This window comes from Strix uralensis, chromosome 25, assembly GCF_047716275.1.
Source record: "Strix uralensis isolate ZFMK-TIS-50842 chromosome 25, bStrUra1, whole genome shotgun sequence".
In the NCBI taxonomy this organism is placed as follows: Eukaryota; Metazoa; Chordata; class Aves; order Strigiformes; family Strigidae; genus Strix; species Strix uralensis.
The window spans coordinates 1,462,754-1,480,753 of NC_133996.1; positions in this window are offsets into that span (position 1 = coordinate 1,462,754).

Here is an 18,000-nt window from a genome sequence, read left to right on the forward strand (position 1 = left end):
GGATGGGGTGTAGCATTTGTGTCCTGAGTGGGCAAGAGGTGGGAGCAGCCTGAATGTGCTGCCGGTGAGCTGCAACGGGCTGTCACCCCAGTCATCACATGGGGCTCAAAGGCCAGGGGCAGAGGGGCACAACCAAGGTATCACCTGGGGGAAACTACTGGAATCCAGGTGTTTCCTGTGGGTTTCCACAGTGATTTGCACTTGACATGAAGCCACTCACACCTCTCTGTAGGGAAACCTGCCATGTAACACAGGATCCCCTCTGGCAGCATCTGCAGCATCTGCAGAGGTTACAGCACTGGCAAAGCCATGGTGACCACAGCAAGCCATGGGGTGCAGGTCTCATCTCTGGAGCAGGTTTAACTCAGCATTTCGAGGCAGAACTGAGTCTGATGCAATCACAGCTGGAGCAAAAGAGATACCAGGAAGCGTTTGGAGGCTTGAATACTACTGCATGAACTACCACTGTGAGACAGCACCTGCAAACAGGGCCCGGAGGAACAGGGACCCCCTTAGCACACAGCACAGAGATGGACGGATCATACAGGTTTCCCAGATAGTGGGGCCAGGAGGCAAATGGGCCCACGCAGTCTCTTGCTCCTCCGTGTTGTCTGTGCCGTGTAGGCTCCTGTCTCACCAGAGGCATGAAGCCAGGATGTGCTTTTACCAAGAGAAGGGCCCTCACTCTGTGCTGTGTCCTCCAGGGTCCCTGCCCAGATTTTGCACCATCCAGCACAAGACATGGACCCTGGAGAAGCAACTCCAGAGAGCACCGAAAGAGGAAACATAACTTTTATTCGTGTTAACCCTTTACATTGGTATTATTAGTCCTCTCCATGACAGTCTGGTGCCCAGCTCTCCCCATTCTGAAAATCATCCCCAGTGTCCCCTCCCAGCTCCATCACAGACTTCCCAGCAGGACCTCCCTCCTCACAATGAGCGCTGCTGGGATGCAGACAGCCCAGCATATCGTCCTCATCGGTGGCAGGATCGGCTGGGGAATCCCCTGCAGAGCCCTGCCATGGCAGTTTGTGCTCAATGCTTGGCCAGCCAAGCTCATGACCTCCTAAATGTCATCTTAAACCACCTCACATGGTAGTTTGGGTTTTCCTGTTTTTGTGAGAAAACATCACACAGCGCCCAGGTAATCTGTTGTTGTTCTCCGTGTCCTCAGCAAACCCCAATACCTCGCCAGAGAAACTTGTAATCCTGGTTTTAAAGAAAAAAGAAAAAAACAACAGGAAGAAAGACGTCAGGTTGGTTTGACAGGATCTATTTTCCATAAATCCCTGTTGATTGGCATTAATTATATCACCCTTTCTGATTCTTTATTCATTGCATTCCATATCAGCCGTTCCATTATTTTGCCTGGGATCAATGTCAGGCTGACAGACTTGTAATTACCCACGTCGTCCTGTTTCCCCTTTTAAAATATTAGGCCAACCTCCACTTTTCTCCCAGGGCCCCAGAAATTCCCCTGTGTTTTGCACCAAACTAAAACTCAATGGCAGCGGCCCAGGACGTGCTTCAGCCAAGTCTGCTGGCCGGTGGTTTTCCTCCCTGGAAGACTGCAAACCCCCAATGCCGGGCATCTCCTGTCAGCTCCTGAGCAGAGCCTGTTTTTTGCTCCCCATGGTTGTCCTCCTTTCAGACTCTCAGTAGAGCTGCATGCTGACAGCTTCTGCCTGATCTGCATGCACTGACCTTCTCCCACTGCCATCTCCGAATGCCACCACCGTTACCAGGAGCCCGGCAGGCTCAGCCTTCGCACAGCTCTTGGTGCACTGACAGCCCTTATGCAAGCATGACTTGCAGCCTGTTGCAAGAGTGAGAGTTGATGTTGTGCCAAGAGGTCGAACAGGATGGGTCGGTGGCCATTCTGGTCGGAAATGTGGTGCAAACACAGCCTGGCTGGCTTCCCACCCAACCTTGCTCCTGCTCCGGTGACAGCAGCGTCCTTCCCAAGGAGCGGGCTCCTCTCCTGCAGTCATTTCAGCCCAAACATCACCTCTCTCAGCTTCCTTGAGCCTGTGCTCAGCCCTGCTCTTGTCCTCAACTCCATCTGCTCCCTGAGATCTCAGTCTCCCAGGTCTGCCCAGAGCTGGCCTCCACCTCCAGCTCTCTGCACCCTGTCAGTTCTCATGTCCTGCTCTTCCCTGCAGAAGTCCTCCCTTCTGCTACTTTCTTGGTCTCATTGCAGCAGATGGGAAGATGAGCATCACCACATCAGGGTAAAGAACTAGATCCCACCAGTACTTTGTTCCTGGTACATGGATACCCTGGATGCAACCAGCCCATGCAGATTTAGGAAGCCAGGGTGCTGGTGATGCCCTGGCATCCTGGTCTGTGGGTGTGCCAGGCCAGCCGTGAGCTCAAAGCCACCCTGCAAATGAACAAGCCATCGACCAGACGCACTCCCCAGTGTGACTCTCAGGCTATGGATTATTTCCATCTGACTGTAAAGACGGACTGCTCTGTACATATCCCACTCTCTGTCCTGCTCTGGGGAGTGGAAGAAAATGGTGGAGCAGGACCACGCAGTGGCTGCGCCATCCTGAGCCAGGAACAGCTGCACGCAAAGTGCTGGCAGGACCCACAGCCATTGCAAGAAATGTTGCGCTCACAGTGCTGGTGACTGCTGCTCTGTCAGCTCTCCACGTGTCCCAGTCTGCAAGGATCCACTCTGGGGGTCCTCAGCTAGGATGGACATCAGCTGGAGGTAAAGGGGATACCAGATGGCAGTGGGCTGGGCAGAGGCCTGGGCTCAAATTCAGCTCAGATCTCAAAGAGGAAAGCTCTGGGGATGCAGAACAAGGCTGAGAGATCAAGAGCTGATTTGTCCAGTTCACACAGGACTGCCCTGACTGACCAAGGAACCTTTGGAGAAGTTGCACTAGGCCCATGGTCCATGAGAGCCTTTCCTTCCCATCCCACCCATCAAAGCGAGCTGGATTAAGTCAGCAGGGCTGAGGAAGGCGGCTGGCTTGGCCTGTGCCTGTGCATTCTGGAAGACATTAATATCACTGGGAAGGGGATGCTCTTTAGAGAGTATTGCCCAAGACCTGTCCTCCAAAGGGTGCCCAAAACATCCCAGCGAGGAGACCTTCCAAAAGAGCATCAGATACATGTAGACCCCCTGAGCATCCATGGAGAGCTGAGGGGAGGGAGGGATGTGGGAAGGTGGGCAGTGCTGGGGAGGAGCAGGATGGGGAATGGGCTGAATAGGGGCAGATGGGTTTGGTAGAGTCCCTGGTGACCTCCTCAGGAGATAAATGGTCTGACATGGGGAGCTCTGGGATGTGAGGAGGCAGGGTGCCCAGGGCAGCCCAGGCAAGGAGGTCCTGGTTCCCGTTGACCCCAAAGCCTTGATCCTGCTCATAAAAGCCTTTGCTGGGGCTGCAGTAGGTACTCGTGGTGAAGGGCAGGGAACACCATACACATCCCATCTTTTTCTTCAAAGAAAAAGATTTGTCTTCATTTGCAGGTTTTGGTGGGAAGAGCGGGAGGATCTCCAGCAGCTGGGGCTGTGCCTCTGACCCTTCCCACCCCATCCCACACTGGCAGAGATGGGGTTGGTTTCATTTGGCTGGTGTTGGCTGCAGGCTTGTCCTGAGAGGATACTTTGACATATTTTACTATTATATGAGATAACTGGCACTAGAGAGGCTTAATTGGAGAGCTGCAAAAGTGCGCTGCTTTCTACTGCTTTGAAGCCAGCAGTCCCTGTGTGGCCATGAATACTGTCTCTGCTGCACCAGTGGCCTCCCCATTGCCCCGTGTTTTGTTAACTCCATTCCTCAAAGCTCCTGGATGAGCTGGAGGGATCCAGCTCACAGGCACATTGCTACTTTATCCCTGGAGCTGAAGGTCAGGTCCTGGGGAGGGGACGGGGGCTCCCGTGGGTGCCGGTGGGACGGGAGCCAAGCTCAGGCGCAGCATCCCCCTCCCCGTGATCCCACGGGCAGATGTATCCACAGACGCCCTTGGAGCATGCGGAAGAGGATGAGGACAGAAGGCTATAGACAAATAAGGAGGAAAGCCTTCAGGAGCATGTGTCTGTCATAAGATATTCCCTTGCAGAAATCTTGGAAACCTTAGAAAGAGTTTTTGCTCAATGTTATTAATTAAGGCAAAAGAATCCCCATATGGAAAGAGAAACAGTCAAGTTATATTTTTGCTAAATACGCAGCACCATATGGTAACATACAGAAAATTGGCCACATAGGCAGCCTAGAATATATGTTACCATATGTTCATATGTACTTTATAATTTCTTTGTTTTTGAAAGAGGGCATTGTCTTACGGGGCAAAAATGAGCAGCCCACCCCAGGGAGAAGGAGAAACATCACAAGCTGCTTTTGCTGAATTAAGCCCAAGGAAGCAACCCAACCACCTGGCCTGGGGGCTGCCTGCGCAGGCAGGACAGATAAGACAGCATGAGGGCAGTGTGAGCTTCCTCCCGCTCCACATCCTCCACCATACCTCCTTGGCATGGCCGCACTGGTCATAACCTGCGTGTGCAGGCTGGGGAGACCCAGAGGAGGAGGAGGAGCAAAGAGCCTCCCTTTTGTGCTGTCCCCAAGAAACCTTGATTTCCCTGTAGCAAAGGAAAAAGGAGGAAGGATCTGCTGGGAAAGCAGCGGAGACCTTGGGAAAATGCAAAAAGCCTCTGTCCACAGCCCATGAGTGAAGCAGAGGACCCCGTGTGCGTGTGCGAGGGGCTGGGGTGCTGCCAGGGTGTGGGAGGCGTGTCGCAGGAGCACAGAGCCTGCAACCGCGTGTTTCCCTGGGGAGGCGGCTGCGGGAGGAGGGCTGTACATTTTGCATGGGGTGTGGGTGAGCGTGCACCTACACGTACACATCCCAGACGTTCACATCATCTGCGTTGCATCTCGCAGCCCCCCCGAGGAGTTTTGTTGAGCAGCCAGGCCAGGAGGCAGCTCAGAGTGAATCAAGCTCCAGCTGGAGCCTGTTGGCACCCAGGTGCTGGTGACTGTGTGCCACAGCCACAGTGGTGTGCGCAGGGGCGCCTTGGGGGCTGTGCCCATGTGTGCTGAGCTCTCTCTGAGCTTGTTCCCCAGAATAATTGGACAGAGGATCTCTGAACAGCGTGTGCGTGCACTTGTGTATGTGCAGGCATGTGCGTGCACGGGGAGCTGTCATTTACCCAGCTGGGATGTTGCCACAGTGGGAGACAGCCCATGGCATCCCATAATGTCCCCAGAGACCAGGGGCTCAGGTGTCCCTCTGGGAGTGTGAGGGTGCAGTGCTGCCCCCCCAGTGTCCCTCCAAGGGGACAGGCCAGCCGTGACAGAGGTTTGCTGTGCAAAGGTGCCCCAGCATTTGACCCTACTCAGTAGAGCCCTAATCTTCTAACAGCTTTTTTTTAGCTCTGTTTTCCCCTCCACCAACCCTTAATCCTCCTCAAGGACAGGCTGGAGTTTTGCCTTTCCAGGCTGCTGCAGCCAGTGTTGCACAGCGCTGACCTCCAGGCCCCGAGCACAACCCCAGCCCCAGCAGCACCAGGTCGGCTTTGGAGAGCCCGCGCCCTGCAGCTCCTCACGAAGCCATAATTTAATCCACAGCCCCGAGAGCAGGGTTTCAGGGCTTGTGGCTGGCTGATTAATAGTCAGTGAGTCTGTGGGCTCCTGGCCTTCCTGACTGCCCTGCATCGCTACCGCTGCAGAGGTTTTAATGCAGGGCTGCAGAGAGCGCTGCCAGGCTGGGACTGCGGAGAGCAGTGCGGGCGATGCTCTCCGAGCGGTGGCAACGCATCCTTGTTCCCAAACCATCAGCGCTCTGGGCTGGACCCTCAAAAATCATGCCTGGGAGGGGAACTGTGGGGCCACAACCAGGTGGGCAGGCAGAGGTCTCTGCTAGCAGACACCTTCGCTCCTGTCACCACTGGATGTTTGGTCCCAGGTCTGTTTGCAACTCTTGTGGACCACCCGCGACTCAGCTCTCTGCTGCTACCTGGTAGCTGCTAATCGCTTGCTGTAAATACAGAACCCCTCTCCACATTGGGGTTCCTCTTGCTGGAGGTTGCTTGGCCCTGCCCTGTGCATGGAAAGGACTCGACTGCAAATACGTCCCTTGGTGCCAGGAAAGTGAAGTCTGCAGTGAAACGGTGTGTCCCAACAGGGGATAAGAGCTGCTCCTGTCTGAGTGTGAGCTGAGGGCGTGAAACCCGGAGCCTCCATCACATCCAGCATCCTGGGGACTGTACCCACTTCCCACTGTGTTGCTTTCCTCTGGCCATGGGGCAGGACCAGTGCTGGAGAGTCCCTCTGTCCAGGAGCATGTCACGAGCTGTACGGTCTCTGGCACCTGGTGCTGCAGATCAGGAGATGTTTGGGAGGTGTGTGAGGCCTGGAGGCTGTCTGCCCAGCCCAAAAGTGCTTCATGGGTTATGGCAGGCTTGGCTCATGCAGGGGAGCATGTTGGTTGTGCGCTGAGACCCTGGACCTTGTCTGCAACCCCTGTTCTGCAGGAGATCAGCGAAGTGTCTGGGGTGGATGTGAATCCCAACCCCTTGCATGACGCAGGGTGAGTAGGGAAAGGGGCTCCTAGCCCTGCACCCACATGGGAAGTGTTTTTAAGCGGATGAACTTTTCCTCACCGGTTTCTCACAAGCAGGGGGGTGGGCTGTGCCTGGAGGAGGGACGCTGTGGCTGGCAGAGCCCAGCACCAGGGGCTGGGATGGGGGTGCAGGGCGCTGTGCATGGGGAGTCTGCCCCCGTGATGCTCAGATGTGTGCCCTGCATGGCAGCCTCCAGATCTGAAGCCGTGCCTTGATGTGACCCCTCTGGGTGGCCAGAGCGGGACATCTCCAGCCGGACCAGGGAGCTGGGAAGGACCATTTGCAAGGAGGACAGCTGGGTGTCCACCTCCCCCGAGAAGGGAGAGCCTTCAGTGGGGGGAAAGCAGGGTGCAGAAGCAGACGGGGCTGAGCACAGGCCCTGTGCCCCCACCGAACCCTCATCTTAGACCGCAGGCAGGGGGAGGCAGACCTCCCCCCTGCCTTCACGCCTGCCTCGAAGGCCAGCAGGACCTCCCTCTCTGCCGGGCAGCCTCTCCCCGGCACGCAGTGCAGCTGTGAGCCCTTTGTGCCGAGGTCTGGGTGGCTACCGCCGCCCAGCCAGCCCTCCCCACCGCCCGCAGCGAGTCGGACTCCACACACGCAAAGGCAGGGCTTGCTTCCAGCCCCACTTCTAAGCCCCCCCTTGGCTTTGGAGGAGCTTCATTAAAAGGAAACACAAACCAGAAGCAGAAGGAAGCACTTTTAAGTTGCTGGCAGCTTTGCCTGTCTATGAGTTATGAGGTCTTGCTTTATTCATGGGGCAGAAAAAAATGCTTATCTCCTCAGAGTCCATTATGTTTCATTTGGAGCCTGGGTGCAATCGGTGCTTTGGCAGAAATATCCCCCTGCCCCGCTCACCCTCCCGAAACTTTATCTCCCTATTTCATTACTGGGAGTTGCGCTCGCCCCGGTTTATCAGCGGTGATGGAGTGGATTGCTGACTTCTCTGCTGTCCTAGCAAAAATGAGGATGGAGACATTCTGCTCCAGGTTCCTGCTATTTTCAGAGACCTTGGCTGCATGATTTATTCATAAAAAAGCCATTATTTATGCCAAAGAAAGAAGACAGAATGGGTTAGCTTTTTAAGTGCTTATAATGCATTATATGGTACCTTAGCCTGCCAGACATCATTTATAATTGTAGAATCCCTTAACCTCCTTCTTCTCTTTTTCCTACCCTTCACATCAGTGCGGAGGGTGATAGCAAACTCGGTAATTAGCAGAAGTTGACAGATGTGGCAAGGAGAGGTAAGGTGAAATATCATCGAAGGAGACGTTTCTCCAGTACCTAAGTGAAGAAAGACCCTCCCTCCTCCCAGCCTTGATCTCCCAGCACAGGCAGCGCAGGGAATTGAGTGCCTCTGCGAAGGTATTAGCTCACGGGGTCTGACGCTGGTATCCATCCAAGCCTCCAGCTCCCAGGCTCTGTCTTCTCTGATGGCCTGCAGGTATCCCAGCTGGTTCCCATCTTGAAAAGGGTCCGGAGAAACCCATGCCTGCTCTCACTGAGATCCAGCATCTTCAGGTGCTCCAGGTCCCCGCTGGTGCCATGAGCACCCTGGGCACTGGGGTTCCTGTGGAGGTTGGCCCAGCCCTGGGACACCCCAGGAACTTGCTGTATCACAGACATTTGTGAGGACCTATCAACTGCTCACCCTCATGGCAGTCCCGGGGGGACTTCAGGCCCCAAGCTGCCCTTCCTTAGCTCTTGCACAAGGAAAACAAATGTCAGGACAGCATCAGCCAAAAAAAAAAAACCCGAAAGTGTAAAATGTGATGCAGTTAAAGAGCAGGGATGCTGCAGGCTGAGGCTGGGCAGAGCTCAGGGCTGTTGCAGCAGCAGGAGATCAGTCATCTTCTGCTAACACCATAGCAGCTGCCGGGGCCACAATTTCTCACCAACAAGAGCTCTCAGGGTTTTATATCTGCAGCTGAGAGCACTTTGGACCCCATTGCCTGAGTTTGGTTGGACAGGTCGCTTCCAGCCAAACTGTTCCTCCATCAGCCCCGGCCACGCAGTGAGAAACGCTGTCCTGGGCAGCACCAGCACGATCTTCTGTCTCCAGAGCTGAGTCCTCTCATGCAAAACATGGCACTAAGGAGGATTTTAAACATCCCCATATTTCCTGGGTCTGCTGGTCTCACGTAGTCTGTGTCCCCATATCACTGCTAAGGGTCTCATCTAGGCTGAAAGCTGTGGGAAAGATTATATCCTGGGTCTTGGAGGAGACCACAGCATTCCCAGTATAACCCATGCTGGCGTGGGTGCAGAGATGTTTTAGGAAACAGCTTTAATTCACATCTACCATGTGTTTTGGACCAGCCTGAGTAGCCGCCCTGTGCCTGGACCCAGCCTTTACAAGGACAAAAGGAGCAGGGAGGGTTGTCCCAGCAGTGTGGACAGTGCCGGGGAGGGAAGGGGCTGTTTCCCCAGGCTGTGGAGGTAGGGAGGGCTGCCTGGTGTGTTCCCCGTGGGGTGCAATGTGATGGCCAAAGGGATGGAGGTCCTCACCAGGTCACCCCAAATCGGGGTCGAGGGGCGGGGGGGGGCATGCTTTGCACGTTCCCACCTGGCACAAGACGCCCATGCTCTGGACTGCAAGACGAAACGCAAGAAAAACAATTAGCTACTTGGAGGTGAGAGGCAGCCTTCCCCTCTGGCTTCTCGTCTAAGCTAGCTTCAAGTAGGAGAAAATCCCCATTAAAAGGCAGTGCCATTTCCAAGATCTTTGAGTTCAAAAGCAAAGACAGAAATCTCAGCTCTGATTTTGCTTTTTAAGCCTAAGATAAATAAAAATGTAAGAGACGGGAAATAATGTAATGTAATCATCAAGGAGAAGAGAAACCAAAGGCTCAACTCTCACACACACACGCAAATATAAACACACACGCAGAACACATTTTAAAACCAATTAAAATCCCTTTGCAGAGAAAGCTCTTTCACCCACTCTCCGGGATACAGGCTATCTGCTTCCTTGGCGCGCTGTATATGAATAATTAAAAGCTAAACATATGTTAAAAAATGCAAACAGTACATGATCCTGGAAACTTCCTCTCCTTATTATTATTTCCACAAAAAAGCTGTTAAATGGTTATAAAAATCGTGAAATACGCCAACCTTGGCATCTTGTGCGATTCCCTGCTTTGGCTAGGAAGGAGTTAAAACCATTTGGCAGAGACTAACCCATTAGGCCTAATAATTATGAAATTATAGAGGTACTCAGGTGACTGTTAATTTCACACATACTGTTCAGCTCTGTGGCTAATGAGAGCCTGAAGAACTCAAGTGCCTCATCTTTCTTGTTGAATGGTGACCTGCAATTAATGAGCTTCTGCAAGAAAAGGCAGCATTTTGCACTTGGGGCTAATAAGATGGCTTTTGTGCAGCAGCATTGTGATACCAGGAGCTTTCGAATGAAGATTAAGAACTTTTCCCCTTATTTATTTATGAGCACTACGCAGTCCAAGAGACCACACATGCAGAGAAGCGGCCCTGGTGTGAGTCTTGGAAGAAACTTAAGAGCACAGTTGCTCCAAGGCAATGGCAAAAATCCTCCATCTCCTGTGTTGGGTAGTAGTAAGATGGAGATAGCAGGGAGACAACTGCAGAGCGATCACCCATGATGGGGAGGAACAGGGCAGCTGTGGTTCCAGGAAAAGAAACAGACCAAGACCCCACTTTACCCCCATTGGTGCACACACACGTGCACACACTCACCCATCCCTGCAACAAAGACCCCAAAATAAGCCCCTCACAGCCAGGAGTGACAAAGCACAACTCCTGCCTTCATGGCGAGCTCCAGTTCAGGACCTGCACCGAGGCCCTGAAATCAATCCCAGAGGTTTCCAGAGACGCCAACGCAATTTCTGCCTGTTTCCAGCCTTGCATAAGTGCTGTCAAAATTGGATGGCTGTGATGTGTGTGCACGAATCCCCAGGACTATAGCTACTGGGCAGCAGCAGCCCAGTTACCAAGCCAGATAGTCCCAGCCTAAACCCATTGGCCGGCTGCAGCTCTCCAAGTACACACATTTGTTAGAAACTGGGATCTCCCTGCCCTTGCTCTGTCAGTGTTTGTATAGTTATTCTTGGTGGCAGCATTATCATAATCATTATTATTAACACCAATTTTATCTTTAAATGCCTGCTTGCATTGACATTTGCTTTATACACACACATATGAAGTAATAAATTCCTACCAGCCAAAGGCAATGAGCCTTTTCAGGGTGTTCACTCAATCACCCATATTTAAGCAGCTCAGAAATAGCTCCTCCAAGAGTCCTGACCATTTCCCCCTCCTTCAGATGACCATCTGAGTCTTGACCTCACTCTGAGCTTGGGTGTTAGCAGAAAGAGAAGCTGGCCCAGGACACAGGAATGGAGCAACAAGCTGGGATCCAGGAGACCAGGTCTGCCTCCCTGGTACTTGTTCATTGGCCATGCATGGGTTGGGAGCCCATCCTGAGGAGGTCCAGTGGTGCCTGGCTCTGGTTTGTGCTCCTGCAGTTCTCTGTCATTAAAACCTGTGGCCTCTCCAACCTTCTGGAGACTCCACTGGATCTCCCAAGAGTTTCCCAGATAAAAGCCTTATAGAAGAGATTGCTGAATACCTTCCTCAGCAAGGTGTGTCCTCTCCTGTTGGGTGGGTACTGGTTCTCCATGGGCATGTTCTTTTCATGTTATTTTTTCAGGATGAAGTGAAAATGGTGGGTCCCAAATGCTTCTCAGTCCTTGACTACGCACAAAAGGCTGTGAAAGCTCTTGGCCCTGGCACTGTTATTTGAGGTGAGTGCTCCTTGCTCGTCAGCTCTCTGAAGACGATGGCTGTTTTCTCTGTGCCTTCAAAGGGTGATTATTGCACCTTGAGGACCCTTCAAGATAGTCACCCCCTGCTTGACACCCCCCCACCCCATGCATGGCTGATGTAGGAACAGACTAAAGAACAGTTTATGGAGAAGCTGCTGACCCTGCTCCAACACATCCAAACTTCTTTAAAACCTGATGTGAATAGTTACTCCTTCATTTGCCCCAGTTTCTTTGAGGCTGCAAACAGGGCACACAGGTCTTTGCCGGGCAGGTGTCTTGTAGGTGTCTCCTCACAGTAGTTGCTCCATCATTATTTCTACAGTCTAAACTGTAAGTGCTGCATACTAGAATGAACCTCTGCCCATGGCACAGAAGACCGCATGGAGCCCCATACTGGCCAGACCTATGGGGTGGTCAGGGATGATCATCTATAAGAACCTGAAGCCAAATCAAGACCTCCTCTCTGCAGACAGCAGGCACAGGTCCTCCCTGTGCCTGCAGAAGCTTCTCCTCACCCAGCAATAACGCCATGTCCTACTCTAGTTGAATACTGGATGCTCATCCTGGCCTGGGTGAGACACCAGGAATTCAGCTGCTCCAAAGCCACCCCACAAGCCCCAGTTGCTCAGCATACTGCAAGGAGAAGGACTGCTTGGGGAGGCCAGGGACGTCCCCAGGGCAAAAGCCGGCTGCTGTGTCTAGCATGCCTGCCTGAGTCCTCCAGGTCCACTGGGTGAGGCGACCAGCCAGGCAGAGGCGCTTTGCTGTCCAAGGGCCATTGGTATCAGCAGATGTAAGTTCTGAGATGCCCATCAGCTCCTGTTCCTCTGTTCTCTGTGAAAACCATCACACCTGTGCCCCGTGGGGGCTCCTGTGTGCAGGCAGCACGACACCGCACAGATATGCTCTCGTAATGACTATCTGGGTCCTGTGGCTCCCCTGTGGGTTTCTCCTGTCACTGTGAGCATGACCTTGATCTTACGGGCAACCAGCCATGTAACCACGGCTGTGCCACTGCGGCGCAGGGGCAGAGTTAAGGTCACCCTATAGGTTTGAAGGAAATGATCTTCCTTTCCAGGAGCAGTGGATTTCACTATCGAAACATCCTGTCTTCCTACTGCTTCTCTGGCCCCATGCTTCAACCTCCAGCATCATCAAACCTGAAAATGCCTGCAAGATCCCTTCCCAGTGCATTTCCCTCACTGCATTTCTTCCTGGCTGTCTGCAGCGCCTGGGATGCTTGTGCAGGAGATACCCACACTCCCTCATCTCGCATCCTTCCTTCTCTCCCCTGTGTGACAGCAGCACGCACTCTCATGTCTCCATTAGAGGTGGCACATCCCCAGCCACCCATCAAATGCTGAAATGCTGGTGCACACCCTTCTCGGGGGCACCCTCCCCTTCGCTGTGGTTTGGAAGCAGCCAGCCTGATCCAGCGAGATGCTCATCTGTGAAGCAGCAACCTGGGGTGGCATAAACTCGTTTGCATCCTGGTCCCCCTCCCCATCGGGGACCTTGGTGAGACAACCTCCGCCAGCTGAGAGAGAAAGAGAAGTGTCATGTCAGGGGGAGCCGTGCCATGCTGATGAGCTGGTAAGGGGACGTGCGTGCTGTCAGGAGCTGGCACATGGCTTTTCATGGGTGGCCTTCAGTTGTTTTGCTTTCTTATATTTAAAGTCAATCATGTGGCTGCGTGCAAGGCACCCTTCACTGGAACAGGGAGGAAGAGAGGCACTGAAACGTATCTGACAAGGTGGGTGATGGCTGCCCTCCTGCAGAGCCTTGGGCAAGGTGGGGGAGGGAAGGAGTAACTTCGGAGGAGGACGTCTGCTCCCTTAGCCCTGTTGGGTGGGGAGGGCTGAGGGAGTCTGCCTGCCTCCTCCCAGCCTTGTTCAGCATCTGCTGCTCTCTTCCCAGGTCCGGCCAGCATCCCCTCCTTCAGCCACAAACAACCTCTGTCATTGCCTGTCCCTTTTCCTGGGCTTGCAGCTGGCAGAAACAGATGTTCACTGGCTGGTGAGTCTCTCCCTCCTCCAAGAAAACTGTAGTCAAACATTTTGCTCATTGGTGCAATGACAAAGTAAGAGCATGCATTTGAGTCTCTAAAAACATCTTGTTTTCTCTGTAGAAGAGCTGGAAGCCTGATGCTCATAACATTATGGTGTGGTAGGGATATGCTCCTTTCTGCCTCATGCACCCACAGCTTAAAAATGAAGGTGTTAAGGCAGTGAAAAATGCTATTTTAGGAGTGTCTGGAAGTCTGCATGGGAGCGTTGCTTTAGCCCAGCAGCCCCTGTATAAGTGCTTTCTCTCCTGCCATTGTACAGGGGTAAATCTGGCCTCTCCCTGGCTGGAGAAGAAATAGCCACCAGCATCCAGCCTCAGGCATCCGCAGGTCTGGTGGGTGATCCTGGGTGCAGAGTGACCAGAGGTGATCCCTAAGTGACTGCTCAAGTGTGCTGTCTCAGGAGGGACAATAAGGCTGGGCTGAGCTCCCCTGGTCTGTCCGCTGCCCACAACATAATCATCTTCCCCTTCTTCTCTGGGCTCAGTCCATTTAGGCCACTGTTTTCCTGACATGTGGCACCCAAAGGTGATGGCTTCCGCAGCAGAGCCTGGGCCTGAGCTGGTGCATCTCGCAGTCTGTGCTCCTGCATGCACACCCCAGGAAATGCTTGGCCACACTGTCCTGCACAATTGCTTCAGATCACTTGGGTTTGCCTTCATGTGGCCCCTTCTCTGTCTCATTCCCAGGCTGCTAATGAAGAGAAAATTTTAGCAGAGCCAGGAGGACCCCTCAGTCCCCAGGCAGCCCAGACCTGCTGCCAGGTAACGAGCTAATGCATCTCCTGCCAAGCTTCCCAAACACCTCGTACCACCTGGTGTCTGACTTCTCTCCCATCCATGTTTCCGGAACTTGCCTGGGAGAATATCTTCAGAAACCCTGTCAAAAGCCTTGTGTGTATCTGGATACATGACACCTCCTGCTTCCCCCTCCACCAGGCTTGCTGCTCTGCTGTACGAGGAAATTAGATTGTGCGACACTCTTTGCTCCTGACAAACCCAGGCTGGTTGTTACTCATTTCCTTGTTATCTACTACAGGCTTGCAATAGCTTGTTTGATTAATTGTTCCAGTGCTTTTCAGGGAATTGGAGTTAAGCTGACTGGTAGGGAAGTCCTGGCTCTCCTTCCCTGAGTCTGCCCTTTCCCAGGAGCTACTTGTCATAGATGGTTGCAGCCCCAGGATGACCCTGTCCCAGCTCTGAGCCCCCCCAGATGTCACTGGGTTAGCTGCTGCTCCTGTGTTAGCCTGAGAGCTTTTCCCAGGGACACCCATCCCATCTGGACAACGAACAATGGAGATGCTAGAAACATCTTTGCCTTCCTCCAGCCACCCCTGCCCTGCCTTGCAGAGGGAGTCTTTCTGGTGCTGATGTACCTGAGCATCCCAAGACGTCTGTTAACAGCTGCAGCATGTTGTGGGGGGATATGAATGGCTCCTGTCCCACTGTGCCTTCTCCCATCTTCTGGGACCTTGGCACATTTGGGGAAGGGGAAGAGCAGGTTTCTGCTGAGCCACCATCAAGACAAGCCCCCATACTCCCCTTGGAAAGCCCAAAGGCCCTTGGTCAAGTGTGTGGTACCACTGACACCACACCGTGGACTACAGAGCATCTCTGCAAAGGCAGGTGTCTCCTGCAAACACACAAAGATCTTCATGACACCTGGGAAGGGGAGCAGAAGGCTGGACCTGTCTTGTGTCCACCAGCAAACGTGTCTCTTGTCAGTGATGATGATGCAGCCCATGCAGGGCAGAGAGCAAATGGAGCAGTAGGAGGTAAGCTGATGACGTGCTGGATGATGAGCTGGCAGGGTGGCATCATGGCCCTCGTCATCCTCAGCTGGGGCAGGCAAGCACCAGAGGCCAGGTAGACTTGCAGTGAGTTCAGGGTGAAGCAAAGTCTGCAAGGAGGTAGGTGAGGTGGCTGCACCAAGCAGGGGTAGAGAGGGCTTTGGGAGGCTCAGCAGAGGAGGCAGCAAGGTTGGACCCTGGCTGGGGCTCAGCATCCTGCACTACTCTTGTGGGGAGGCAGGGGAAGAGGAGGGCACAGGGATGGCACTGCCTGGCCAGACCTCCCCAGCAGTCCTGCACCAGACAGAGCACAAGAGGGTGAGCTGGAGACCACGTCTGGGGGGTCCTACAGCCTGATCTGAGGTCCCTTCCCCATGAGAGAGGGGCTGCACCTCCTCAGGGAAACTGTGGGGACAGAGGGCAAACCCAGTGTGTGTATGAATGCTGCACTTCAGGCAGGTCCTTCTCCCCTTCGTTCATTGACCTTGATGGATATTTTTTCTCATCTGGGCATTCAGCCATGCCATTTGGACATGCAATTTGCCCAGTCCTGGGTCATTACCAGAAGGCAGTCGGCCCCAGCAGCACTGCAGTCCTCCTGCGCTCAGAGCTGGGGTGATACTCCCTGTCAGGATGTTCTGGGTCTTTGATGCAGGACTCGGGTGGGGTGGCCCCCTCTTCCACCTCGGCAGACTCTGAAAATGTGGTGACAGCAGTTTGGCCTGACTGTGCAAAGGAGCTGGGGCACCAGGGACTCTTCTCAGCTTTGCAATAAACTTACTGGCTACCCTTTGATCTCCCTGTGCCTCAGTTTCCCCATCTGCATGATGTGGGCAATAAAGTGTCCTGAGGGAATGGGGATGGGGGTGGTACCTTTAGCTGTAAAGTCCTTGTACCAGGCAGAGCTGCAATATGCATTTTTATGTGACCAAGGAACTGACTGCTGAAGAAACAGCGGTGAGACGGGGAGGTCTGTTAGCTGCACAGAAATGCACACGGCAGAGGAGTCATGACTCCAGAGCATGGGCAAACCCATCACTGGGGCTGACCCATACTGGACTGAAGGAAGCCCCGAGATGAGCCCCATGTGCAGTCGGAGGGCAGGAGAAAGCCTTGCAGCAAGACACACAGTGCCCAGTCTGCTCAGCTTATCAGAGGCAAGTGAGAAGTGTTTTGATTGCAGCGTGTAAGTGCCTTCATGGGGATAAAATCCCAGGTACTAAAGGGCTTTTTAATCTAGCTGTGAAAGACAGACCAAAAACCAGCAGCTGGAAGCAGAAGCCATGGGAGTTATATTTAGAAAGAAGGCACATTGTTAATGGAGGCAGAGAGAGGGGATCGAGTGCCCAGGGGTGACTCAGACCAAGGCTGGACACCCCCCTGGCAGATGAGCTTAACTAGGCATGGGGCAGGGCAGTGCAGAGGGGCTGGAGGGCGAGGACTGGCTCTCTGTATAGGGGTGGTCAGACCAATGATGACAAGGCAGTGCGGCCCCATAACACAGGCGGGAAAACTGAGGCACGGAGGGGCAGATGTCTAAAACACATGCACATGGGTTCGGCAGGGTATATGCACATACGTATCAGGTATCTATGTATTTAGGTGTGTCCCTTAGCATCACACTGCTGACACCCAGTGCCATCTGAGACACCCGGGGTAGCCCACCTGGCCACCATCTGTCATGCCAGAAGGGCACAGGTTTCCTGTATATCCTGTGTCACATCTGCCAGCCCCATAGAGATGTCTCGGGTCCCCCAGAGCTTCTTGAATTGCACCAGGCACCTCTGCTGAGTGGCTGAGTTGCACCCCTCATTTGAAAACCTTGCTATCGGCAGTGCAATTACTCTGCATCGACACTCCCGGCACCACTCAGATGAGCTACACCGTGTTTCATGTACCTCTCCCCAGGCACTTCATTATAACAGCCCAACACGAGGACTGCTCTGATCCAAAGCCCCCTGGCAGGCTCCCTCTTGCCTCCGGAGAGCATGTGCGATGCGGTGCATGTATCACAAGTGTGGCCACTCCGAGTTAAAGCACAGATGTTCAGGTAGTACATCTGATACTGAAGGATTAGTTCAGTCGTGTAATGAGGCGCTTAAGTACTCAGGTAGCCCTGTCCCCTGTGAGTTACTTGGGGGTCTGAGTCCTGCAGGATCCCTGTGGGTCAGGCACTGCTGTGAAAATGGGATTGGCAAGGTGAACATCTAGATCCATTAATGCCTGAACCACCTTTGCATCAGTGGGGATTAGAGGGAAAAGGCAACCCCAGCCCTGATGTCAGATGTCCTGCCAACATCCCAGGCAGCTGGGTGGGAGGCTGGTTTTCCTGATTAGCAGGACCAGGCTTGGGAAGGTCGCCCAGAGCTGTTGGTCTGTGTGAGGGCACCAGGCACCCCAAAACAGCCCCTTGTGCTTCGCATCCAAGCACCATGTCCCCAAGGACCATGGGAGCTGGCTGTTCCTGTCCTCTCTAGTGATGGAGCAGTGCAGGCAGGTGAAGGCAGAGGCCATGTGTGCTGCCTACCCCCATTAGACACAGCCTTCAACACAGCCACTGCTTCGTCTCCTCTGAAGGCAACATTCTGCCACCTGAAAGGTGCAAACGAGGGTGCTGGCTTCTGCTCCGGGCACGCAGGAGGTGAGACAAGCTGGATGTGCTTTAAGGCTCTGTTACTTTTAGGGGACAGAGAAACATGCCACTCCCACTTCAATTCGTGCCACCAGAGACCCCAGCTGATACAGAAGGGCTCATGAGAGT